The following is a 12,660-nucleotide window of genomic DNA, read 5'->3' as shown; positions in this document are numbered from 1 at the left end:
AGGCGCTACTCTGGTGCTAAGGTGGGCACAATCACCCTAACCTCATCATATTGGCGCTGCAGATCCCTTACCTCTGTGTTCAATGTCTACAGGTTTGGATCCTCCTATATATTGGTCAGTATATCCATATCTTGCTCGAACAATGTCGCGTAGTCAATGACTGTAGCATCCAAGGTAGCCATGCCTTCCTTTATCACGGCTTTCCGCTATTTCTAGACCTCAGGTAGAGTCGTGGGCTACAACTTCAATTGCATATCTGTAATCTTCATGATGAACTCAAAGGTTACCCATACAACCTCTGCTTTAGCCTCACATACACCAGCGGCTACTTTTCTGATTTTGGCTTTTGGTTGTGCATCCTCTGGGATGTGAAGCTCAGGCACTTTCTTGCATGCCTCCGCTATTGCTGAATCCGGACTTGAACTTTGTGCCTGAAGTTCCTCCTTTTCTTTCAGAACCTGTGTCTTTTCGACGAACATTTGTTCGTCATTGACTTTATACTCACTTATGAGGATGAGGGTGTGCTTCCCCCCGGTTGTCAATTCATCTGCCACCCCTGTATGAAGCGCGTGGAGGGTTTTGTTGGAGAGCATTGTTATGTTCATCCCTATGTTCTTGATTGTACTCAAGATAATATGATCATCGGCTGACTATGCACGAATGGACCCATCAGCCAATGGTATGGTTCTGAGATCTAGGGTCCTTACCAGCTTTGCCACTTGGCTTGTCCCGGGTGTCAAGCTCGCTTTCTCCATGCTCGCTTGTCCAACGCCCACCTGTATTCTTCTTGTTTGGATCTATAGCTCATGCAGATCCTTCTCGATGCTCCCTAGCATCTGCATGTATTGTTGCTCAAGCTACTACAACACTTTTGTCATGGAATCCCTAATTTTATCATCGATCTCATCAAGATCACCTTCTGTTAGCACCATGGGATCAACCTATGATTTATCATATTTCTACTTTTTCCATGTTCCACCTTGTTGCTTCTTTCCATGTAGTTGGTGAGCTCTAGTATTGCAGCGATGATGCTGCAACTCCTAGGACTCCCTACTTTACTTTTATCAACCCGGTAGTTCGTAACAAACTTGGAAGCGACGGTGCTATATGCACAAGTACTAGCTCTTACTGCAGGTTGTCACTTGATCAACTGGCACAAGTTCGCTAGGAGCCTAAGCTAACTTCTATGAGTTCTTAGAAGAAGCTTTTAATTGTGATGGATGAAGGCTAACTCAAAAGAGGCTAGTCTATTTGCAGAAAGAAGATGAAAGCTGAAAGGAAATGCAAACCCTAGTTTTACAGACTAACCATACTTGTGCAAGAAAATAGATGTAAAACTACTAATATGGATGCCATGGACTATTGCAGAGGTAAAATACATGTGTTTAAGCTATTTCTGAAAGAAAATATGAAAAAAATCATCTTTTTGTATTTTTGAGCAATTTTATGCAAAAATTATTATGCATTTGTTTTAACTATTTTTTACTGTGCAGAGGTTTATTAGCGAAATAAAATGGAGTGGGTGTTTACAAGGGGTTAGGAAGGTATGGATAGGACCTAAGGGGTCCCTAGCACCCTTCTAGATATTTCCACCACGCTCAGATCTCGAAAAATTGCTCGCGTTATCTTCTATAGGAGGCTGTAGGGGATCTACAGGAACAGACCGAAAGTGATTTTTAGAGGAGTGATGGAGGAAAAATGGTGGGGAAGTGGAAATTAAGGATGGATAAGGATGTTAAGAGGTGTGGGACCTGGTAAATGAAGCTAAGGAGTGATGAAGATGGTTGGATTTGTTCAAGGATGTAGAAAGCAATGTTGCACAAAAATATAGAAATTAGGGTTAGTTGGGAAAGTGTGGCGAATGAAGGGAAGAAATCTTGAGTGAGGGGTTGGAATAGGTTGTATGATGGAGGAAGGGTAGGTAAGAATGTACTATAGGTTTTTTTCACGTTACTTTCCAAAATTGATCCAAACAAGACAAAAAAAACATAGATCTATCTACGTTGACCTAATCTACTCTTAAAAACCAGAAATATGATGAATAGCAGGGTATAAACAAAAAATCATGTAAGAGAGCTATGTAAATTAAGCAAGAACAGATCTGAACATGAAGACACAACTGACATCAACTTTTCCAGTTCAAAATCTAACACTAGCAATTGCATTAGAAGGCAAAAACAGTGTTTTTGTGGCAACAAGTGTACCTTGGTCTCAATTCATGATCCCAAGGAGGGAGAACTGAGATCAAGGACTGCTTGGTAGCCTTTTTGTGGATCTTTTCTGTTACCAAACTATCAAATCAACCTGAAGCATGAACAACTATCTAAATCATCAAAAGAAACCTAAGAAATGAAGCAAGATTTTAACCTAAATAACATAAATTAGTCTATGAATGCAAGAAAAACACATAAAAGTACACAAAGGAGGTACTAGCACTTGGGTTGGGCCCAACCCCAAGAGCTACAGCCTCCTAATAAAGATTAGAGATGGCGCAAAGTAAGATTCATTTTCATTGATCAAAAAATAATAGCTACATCCAAAAACTGTTTACAAGAAGAAGCTCGAAAATGTGCTGATACAGAGCTGCACTAATGTGCGAATATGGACTAACAAAATTACTCAACTACCAAGGCTTGAAGCCTTCCTACTTATGCATACGAGGACCCCCAACAGTCCTCCTTAACTTGAGGAGCTTAGCTACCCAAAACTACAGTTAATCAGCCACTTCACTAGACCTGCTCGGCTGCCCTTGAAATAATCTTTGGTGGGTTGTAGAACTCCAAGCTGATGGTGGAGAACTCAAGGAAGGGGTCATTTAGTGCAGTAGACATCCCTTCTACAAGTCCTCAGCCTTGTTTCCTCATATTTGGCTGCCAATCTGCTCAAAAATGCCTGATCTTGGTCCCAAAAATGTCCAAAAATCTGTAATAAGGACGTGTTAGACCTTGTGGTAAAGTGACTATTCCCATTCACACAATTAACATAAATATATTCAAAATCATGCATAAAACTATGGAGAATAGTGGATTAAATGGGAATATTAGGCAACATGAGCCCATAGAGTTACCCATTTATGAGGCTCATCATCACCCCCCTGCTGAATGTGTTACTCGTCCTCTAAGAAACTAATCCATCTCATCATCCTTGATTGCTTTGACTGCCTCTCTGACATCCCAAGCCTCTGAGGTGATGTCCTCTTCCCTATCATGAAATCCTGCCTTTCTGTCTACCTCCTCCCATTGCCTTTGCTCCTCTTCTTCCTTAACCCCTTCTAATAGCCCCAACAGTAGTGGAGGGCTGAACTTAAGGCCAATCCAATTGGCTTTCAAGTTCTGCATTGATTTTTTGTATAGGGGTACTCTTCTCATAGCCTCCCTCATCCTGGTGGGGGAGTGGTACTCTCTTATTTTCAGACTATGGGACAAGGTGTTCCATCTCCTTATGCAAACATGAATGCAATTATCACCAAACAGTATTTCCATGTCCTCAAAGTGATCAATGGCCTGAGCTTGTCTTTCAACATAGTCAGGCACGATGTGAGGGTTGTCTGCAAGGTACCGATGGGAATATATAAGGGTTGAGGGATCTTCTGGTTCTGCCCTAATCATAAGTGGCGCATTTAGTTCCCTGGACATAATCTTCTGAATCTTTACTCCCCTTTTTTCCTCATGGCTTAACCAAGAAGCCATGGCCATTAGTTGCAGATCTCTTAATACAGTGTTTAGGTCCCATAGATTCATGTTAGGTAGCACCAAGTTATGTAAATAGAATTCTGCCATCTTGGCCTTATCTTCTACTGAGCTACTGTCACACAATTGCAAAAACTGATTGTAATTCTGAAATGGAGTGGTGCCCCTTTGGGCCAGTGTGTTAATTTGAAATTGAAACCATTGGTCTTTAAGGTATAATGCATAAGATTTAGTAGGTTTCCTACATTGTAAGGCTTCTATTGCCCAACTGGCCATGCAGGCCAATTGGGCCTCTTTCTCTTGCAACTGCTGTTTCAAAACTTGTATTTCTTTTGCTGCCTAAGATTCCTGTTCTTGCAGTAGTTTTGTTAGCATCTCCACATTAGCTTGTAGCTCTTCCTCTTTCTGTTGTTTCTCAGTTGTGTCCTTGTCTACTGGAGGTCCTTCTTGCTACTGTTTCCCTCCCAAAATGGACAGCCTATCTTCCTTGTGGACTTCCTATAGCTACAACTGTTTTTTTCAGCAGCTCATTCTCCTCCTACAGCTGGGCTCTTTTGCAGCTTTGTACATGCCTTACCATGGCCAATTCTCCCCTTAATTCTTTTAACTTCTCCTCCATGTGGCCTATGTCCTCAACTCCCTTAGATTTGGCGATTTTCATCCATGTGTGTGTTCTGATTCTCTCTTTCTCCAATTCGAAAAATAATGGTACAACAAATTTCTGTGGGATAATTTTCCCACACTCTAACAGATTGTAATATGAGCCCAAGTAAGGTTGAGGCATAGGTTCAGGTATTTCTTCAGTTTTTCTCTCCCCTTGTGATTGTTTTGCTACCTTCTCCTCAAATTTCTCAGTCTCTTTTAACTTGGCTAGAGTTTCCTATAGAGATGTTGCAGCTTTCTATAGAACTGCCTTTGAGTCCATCAACTTAATTTTCTCTTTCCATGTAGAGGTTTGGGATTCCTCTTTCATAGGTGATGGATATCTTGGGAGGAGACTCTTCCTTCTTTTTAGTGGGTGAGTCCTCAATGAAAATCGGTTCCTTGGACGATGGCTGAGGTTTGCCTACTTTGATCCTTGTGCTTTTTCTGGTTTTGAAGTACATGGAGGTCCTTTTTCTTTTTCCTCTTTGTTTTGTAGGTGTGCTTAATGCAGCAAGCACAGTTGCTGCCTCTCTTGCCAACGTTTCAAGGGATTTCTCTTCCTATTGTTCTTTTTCTTCACTTCCTATAGAAATCTCTATGCCCCTTGTTTCTACTTGTGTCCCTGATATCTCAGGGTGTGTCTCTTCTTTCTCTTGTTGGGTACCTACCTTGCCTGTGGCGGCCTACTTTTGGGCCTTCTTGGCCTTTTTCTTCCCAAACTTTGTCTTTTTTCCTTTCTTTGTTTTTGTTGTTTTCTCCTTTTTTGTCTTAGGTTTAGCAGTCTTGTCAAATTCCTCTTTTTCCTTCTGTTCTTCCTCTGTTTTACCCTATGCTTGAATGTCTTGTGTTCCCTCATCAATGCTCTTCTTAGTTTCTTCAATTTGCTCCCCCTCATCACTGTTGGGTGGGTCGATGTTCTCGGCCAAAGTTTTGATGTTATCATCCCTGGACATATTTCTGAAGATTTCCCAAGCTATGGGGATAGTATAGGTGTGTAAAGCATTTTCCACCAACAGTTTGATGAGTCCATGGTGGGCTAACTGATCTGGGACTCCTGCATTTAGTTTTGTACCACATTCAATCAAAGACTAAAGGAGGAAATATGGGATGTTCAGTTTCTTAGCTAGAGGTAAGTCCATCCCATACCTCAACTCATGTAGCAACCTGAAATGATAACCATAAATGATGCTAAACCTCCCTTCACATGTGATATACTTTATTATTTGATAACTAACTTCACTCCAAAGAGGAGACAAGCTGGTCCTTCTGACCCCGTTTTTGTCTTCTACAGGATGCTCCTCAAGTAGAAAAAATGTTTTTTTAGCCACTTGTCCCAATGACTTCTCCTCTTTGCTCCAAGGGAGCCCCAATTGTAAACTGGTAATTCTACTGATGAAATCAGGCGTAAGTTCTAGGGTCAAACCCCTAAAACTAACTGTGGCATGTGTCTTCAAATGTGGTCTCAGGGACATCAAAAACTCTTCAGTCACCTCCTCATCATAACCCTGAATTCTGTGAAAGAAGGATATCCAATGTGCCCTGGTGAAAAGGTCCACCACCTTAGGGTTTTCATACAATTTACTAGAGTTTAAGGGTTCTTTCCTCATTAATCCTCCTCGCATGGTGTTGAGTTTGGTCTTTAACCAGAAAAGAAAATGCTCAGGTGGGAAAAAAAACACAGTCAATCATTGAGATAGAGGATAGTTGAATTCGGTTTTTTCTTAGATAAAAGAAGTAATTTCCCATGTGCTCCTTACAATATCAAATGGCAATAATTCCCCTGTTTGAAAACTGTTGTCACCCAGAATTTGGTCTATCTATTTATGAAAGAAAATTTTTTACAGAACAGAGCATAAGGACACAGGTTTTTTTCTCAACACATTGACAGATATGTAAATTTGGGTTTTTTCACACACACAGGTTGGCCTCTACTACTGCATGTCTTCCTTACAGGAGAATTTTTTAAAAAACTGATGAGGAGATTTCGGATGCAGAAGAAAAAACTGGGTAAACTCAGTGAATCATGCAGGCAGACTTCCACTTTTTCTCAATGCACAGGCAAACTTTTTACTCTCATTTTTCAATCTAATGCCATGTTCAATTCACCATTTTGCACCAACAAATCATGCACATAGAATTTTTTCCGAGCCTACCTTGTTTTGAGCTTGAAATTCGGTGAAAGTCCCATGTTTTCTTTCTACGGAGCTGTTCTCTGCTTTTCCTGTAGAACCCTTCCTGTAGAAGTCACCCAGCTCTTGTAGAATGAAACTATGCTTCCTGTAGAGTTCGATAGGTGGGAGATTTTCGAAAAATAGGCAGAAATCTGGCAGAGGACGACTGGTTAGCTGCTCTGGAAGTGGTAAATGCATACTCCAGTCCAAAATGTCGTGAGTGCAGAATGAACAAAAGGTGATGAATGGCTTAACTGAGCTGTGTTTTATTTGCGGGCGTGATTCATGGTGAGGTGATGAGGTGGCCAGACCGGACCGTTGATCCTACATCCTAGCCATAATGTTTCTACATGTCGTCTGACCGCCATCACCTCCCTTACTCTTGTTATCCACCGTCACCACTACCAGTCCTAATTATTTCTTCGTGAATGGACATTCCACACGTGCTAGCTGCGTATCTTATCAACAGTTTTGAATTTAACGAGGCTCGATTGGATTCCATGAGGAGGTGTAACTGAGCAAGGGTGGCCAGTTAATTCCATTCAAACTGAACCATTCCCATAGTTACGCAGCTTTGAAATATAATTCATGTAATTGCAGAATAGGTTTAGTCACTTACCTGTGCAATCGCAGCCATGTTATGCACATTTCGGATGCTAGAACCCATTTCTTCATTTTTGTTGTTGGCTGCACTCTGCATGCTCGACCTCGGACTGTTGTTAATGTTTACATGTTCAAACAGATCTCATGCATGTGTCATAGGCTATACTTGTTGTCCCTGGCTCTGTAGTATGTGTTTCAGAGGGATCAGCTGCTACAAGAATCCTGTAGGATTTCCTATAGATGCTTCTCCTTCTGAGATTCAAGCTAAAATGAGTAGGGCTATAATTATTGACAAGGGTATCTGGTGGCAAGAAATCTCAGATGGAGGGTAGCCAGTATGGTGAGTGAAAAGAAAAACTGTTGTTTTGATTTGTCACTAAAATTTGTTTGCAGCATAAAAAACAGGGTTTTTGTGTGACTGTACAGGGACATGAAAATGAGTGGAATGGAGGTGTACAGAGATGGAAAAGGATGACATATGGTGAGGGATGGAGGCAGGGAGGTTTATAGGCCTCATAGACAGATCTCAAACCCTTGGGTCCTCTTCTGAGACCGATTTTGGCTTGTCTGTAGTTTCTACAGGATCCTCCTGTAGAAGATATAGAGCTTCCTATAAGATGTGGAATTTTGGGCCAAATGAGACCAAATCTTGACAAAAGGTAACGATGATGGAGGAATGGATTATGATGGATGCATGCATCCTATTCATGTCCTCTGTCTCTGACTTGTGTGATTCACCCAAAACCTGTAATGACCTTCCTACAACCTGCAATTTATTCAACATAAATTAGATTTATTTTTCTTTTTTCTTCTTTTTCTTTTTTCTGAGACAACTGGGGTGCCTCCAGGAGGTTTTCACCCTCACTCTCTACCTTGGGAACCTCGAAGAGGTTTTTACCCAAGGATCTTTTTTTCTTTTTTTCTTTTTTCTATGTTTTTTCTATTTTTTCTTTTTTTCTTTCCTTTTTCTTCTTTTTTTTGTGTGTGTTTTTTTCTTCATGATGTAGGTAGAGTGGAGACAGGGACCTACTCAATTACCAATACTGATTTTCCAAGAGTCTTAATGAACTCCTGCTTAGAAAGGAGCTTCTCATAGATCTTCAATCTATGCCCATTGATGAGCATGGGGATGGCTTCTTTATCAATGGTCCGAATAAGGACTGAACCATTGTCATTGCATGTTTCCACCATATATGGTCCCAGCCATCTTATCCTCAGCTTGCCCTTGAAATACTTGTACCTTGAATCATATAACAGTGCCCAATCTCTTGGCTGAAATTGCTTTTCTTTGAGGTGTCGGTCATGCCATATCTTTCTTTGAAGCTGGATTATCTCTGAGTGGAGAAGGGCCTACATTCTTTGTTCATCTAATGCATTCAGCTGAAGCAATCTTTCCTGTTGTGCATGGCTAAGATCTAGGTCCAGATGAGTTGCCAAGCTCAATGTGTTATATTCAAATTCTATGGACAGCAAAGCCTTCTTCCCGTAGACCAGATCATAGGGTGTGAAACCTATTGTAGTTTTCCAAGTAGTGTTGTAGGCCAAGGTGGCCTCAACCAAGTGATCTACCCAATCTTTTCTGCTACTACTCACTACCTTAGTCAAAATCCCTTCCAAAGCTCTGTTAGTAACTTCCACCTGTCTATTTTCTTGCGGATGATAAGGGATGGAATTTCTATGCTTAATCTTGTGATTAGTGAGCGGGTCTTCAATCAGGTTAGAGGTAAATTGACTTCCTTGATATGTGACTAATTCTCTTGGGTAGCCAAACTTGTAGAAGATATTTTCCCTCAAAAACTTAGCTACCTTTTCTTCTGTTGCTGCTTTGATTGCCTTTGTTTCTACCCACTTTCTCAGGTAATCTGTGCACACAACAATGTAGGACCTCTGTTTTGAAGGAGGGTTGATAGGACCCACAAAGTCCATGCCCGACTTCTCAAATGGCTCGAAAGTCACCTGAGGCTGCAAGGGAATCTCATCCTTTGGAGTGGGTTTCCCCATCCTTTGACATCTGTCACATTGGATGATGTATCTCCTGACATCTTGATGAAGAGTGGGCCAATAATAACCTGCCTGTAAATTTTTGAAGGCGGTTCTCTTTGCTACAAAGTGGCCTCCACAAGGTCCATCATGACAGGTTAGGAGGATGTCAAAAACTTCCTACTCCCTGAAACATCGCCTCAAAATCTGATCTAGGCCAAACTGAAAAAGATTGCCCCCAATCCAAGTGAATGAGGCACTTTTCCTCACGATCTTGCTCTTCTCTTTTGAGGATAGGTATGGCGGAAACTGTGCTAAAACCAAATAATTTGCTATATCAGCAAACCATGGAGAGAGTACTGAAATAGCAAACAGGTGTTCATCTGGCATCTAATCATCCACCATCCCTTCTTCACCTGCAGGCAAATCTAGTCTAGACAGAAAATCAGCAACAACATTTTCCTTACCTGGCTTATCAACAATGGTCAAATCAAATTGCTGCAATAAAAGTAACCATCTAATGATACGAGCATTTACATCAGGTTTGTTCATCAAATACCCAATTGCAACATGATCAGTGTGCATAAAGGTTTGATAGCCAGTGATGTAATGTCTGAACTTGTTTAGGGAATGGACTATAGCCAGAAGCTCTTTCTCGATTACAGTATACTTTAACTCCGCCTCGGACAGGTTTTTACTAATAAAATATATGGCATACGGTAGCTTCTCCTCAACTTGTCCTAAGGTTGCTCCTTTGGCTTTGTTCGAGGCATCTGTGTGAATGTGGAAAGGTAGGGCCCAGTTTGGACCTCTCAAGATTGGGGCAGTTATTAGCTTACCTTTTAAAGCATCCAAAGCCTCCTGACAGTTGTCAGTCAATATGAACTCAACATCTTTTCCCAAAAGACCAAACAATGGAGAGGCTAGCTTACTAAAATCTTTAATGAATCTTCTATAATATCTTGCTAAGCCTAGAAAACTCTAAAAATCTCTTACCTTTTGAGGAGGTGGGACCCTTTTGATGATAGCAATCTTGTTGGGATCCACCTGTAAACCTTGCTGAGAAATTGTATGACCTAGCACGGTCCCTTCAGTCATTAGGAATTCACATTTATTAGGACTGAGGGACAGGTTCATCTCAATGCACTTGGCTAAAACTTTCCTTAGGTTAGTCAGAGCTTCTTGGAAGTTAGAACCATAGGGGGTAAAGTCATCCATATATATTTCCACTGAATCATGAACTAGCTCAACGAATATACTTAGTACTTCTCTCTAGAAAGTGGCAGGAGCATTGCATAACCCAAAGGGAAGGACTTGGTAGGCAAAGGTACCCCAAGGACAAGTGAAAGTGGTCTTATCTTGGTCTTCCGGGTTGATTTGGATCTGATTGTACCCGCTAAACCCATCTAGGAAGGAAAAGAACTTCTTCCCTGCCAGGCCATCTAACACTTGATCTATGAAAGGCAAAGGGAAATGGTCCTTCTTGGTGGCTTTGTTAAGTTCTCGATAATCTACACAGATTCTCCACTTCCCCTTTTTCTCAGGCACAAGCACCAAAGGAGAAACCCACTCGCTGTTAGAGATGGGGTAGATGAATCCTACATCCAGCAACTTTGCAGCTTTTCTTTGACAATGTCCTTAAGGGTTGGATTCATCCTCCTTTGAGGCTGCCTGACTGGTTTACAATCCTCTTTAATGTAGATGCGATGGGTGCAGACTAAAGGGTGGACTCCTTTCATCTCCTTATAGCTCCAAGCAAAAGCATCCAAATGGTTGTTCAATAAGCTACATAGCTCTTTCTCCTGAGAGGTGGATAGGGATGAGTTGATCTTCAAGGTTCTTTCAGTGCCAAATTCCACATTCTTAATTCGGAGAGAGTTCGGATCAGCCACACGGAGATCACCTAAAGCACTAGCTTGGGTTTCTTCCACCAACTCTTCTAATGGCAGCACACTGGGGGTTGGATTTTGAATCAAATTCTCAATAAGATCATCCTTGGTTTGAGGACCTCCCCTAGTGGCTTCCACTGTGCATAAGGGGGCAGAGTAGACTTCACCTTCATCTTCCTCCTCCAACCAGAGAGGTAAGTCATGTTCTAGCAAAGGTTGGGCAGGAGGATATAGGACTAGCTGTTTGGACATATGCCCATTCTTGATGGTCATGCTCCTAGCTCGACAACTGATGTAAGCATCTGCAGTAGCTAACCAAGGCCTTCCCAAGATGAGGGGATACCCAGTGAGTTTTTCCTTTGGCTGAAGGACCAAGAAGTTAGCAGGGTACTCCCAGGAATCAATGGAGACCATGACATCTTCCACAATCCCTTCAAGAGTCACAGTGGAGCGGTCTGCCATCTATAGTACTGTTGAGGTCTTTCTTATGGAACTCTGAAGGTTGAGTTTGAGCATAGTGTCCTTGGTCATTATGTTAATGGCAACCCCTAGATCAATCAAAGTGTGGGGGATTATCGTGCCATTTATGTGGACATCAACTACAGGACTCCCAGGGTCCAGATATTTTGGACAGATTATCTGTCCCAACATCAGGTCAGACGGTTGTCCTATGACATTGATAGTTGGGGCATCTCTCTTGTGCCTGCCTGGGTGCCTAAAACACTTCTCTTTGATCAACTTATTGTAGATTGTTACATATTTAATGGCCTGGAGAAGCGGTATTTTCACACATAACTGTTTAAGTTCTCCCATAAGTTCAATTTCTTCTGGGTTTGGTTGCGTGGTTCCAGTTAATCTCTCAGGAAAGGGTGGAATGGCTTTGGGTTCACTTTCCTATTCCTCTTCCTCGTCCTCCTTTGGAGGAGGTTGGCTATCTAGGAGGACCTTCCCAAATCGTAGGTTGGTCTCCTGAATCTCCACAGCATAGGTAGGGCATGTGGTTTCTCTAGTATACACCTACTGGGCCTGTTTGTTATTGGGGTTCGGGTTCAGTTGAGCAGGTATATGGGGTTGTCTTGGAGGAGTAGGAGGTAATGGTTGTGGTTGAGCAGGTGGTGGAGGAAAAAGAGTGGGAGGAGAGTTGTATTGGGGCCTCCACCCCTGATGAGGTGCACTCCACTGAGGTTGTGGCTTAGTGTGAGAATGAAACGAGTGAGTAGCTGGTTGAGTATGGTATTGAGGAGGATATGACCAAGGAGGGGGTGTGTACTAGGAAGGATGATCAGGGGAACCCCAAGAAGGCATGGAAGCGGCTTGATTGGGGTTGTAATAAGTCTAGGATGTCCCTTGCATCCCCTGGTGGTAAGGTCTCGGTCCATGTGGACTCCTTTGGTTCACGAAGTAGAGTGGTTCAGTGGCTCCTTCAGCCCCTTGGTACATAGCTTTAAATCCGGGCAAAGAAGGGCATTGATTTGTAGGATGGTCTTCTTCATAGACAAAACACACTTCTATAGAGTGCAATGGACATTCGTTCCTAGGATGCTTTCTGGTGCACCTGGGACAAAAGATGGCCAAAGCCCTCTCAGCTTCCTCTTGCTTCTTTTGGATTCGCAAGGTATCCATTTGCATGGCAATGGTCTATCTCATCTTGCTTTTGAAATCTTCCATTTGATTTGCAAACTC

This window comes from Pinus tabuliformis, chromosome Q (assembly GCF_031772625.1).
Source record: "Pinus tabuliformis cultivar Carrire ecotype Pingquan chromosome Q, CPIR1, whole genome shotgun sequence".
In the NCBI taxonomy this organism is placed as follows: Eukaryota; Viridiplantae; Streptophyta; class Pinopsida; order Pinales; family Pinaceae; genus Pinus; species Pinus tabuliformis.
Note: the sequence above shows the minus strand (reverse complement) of the source record.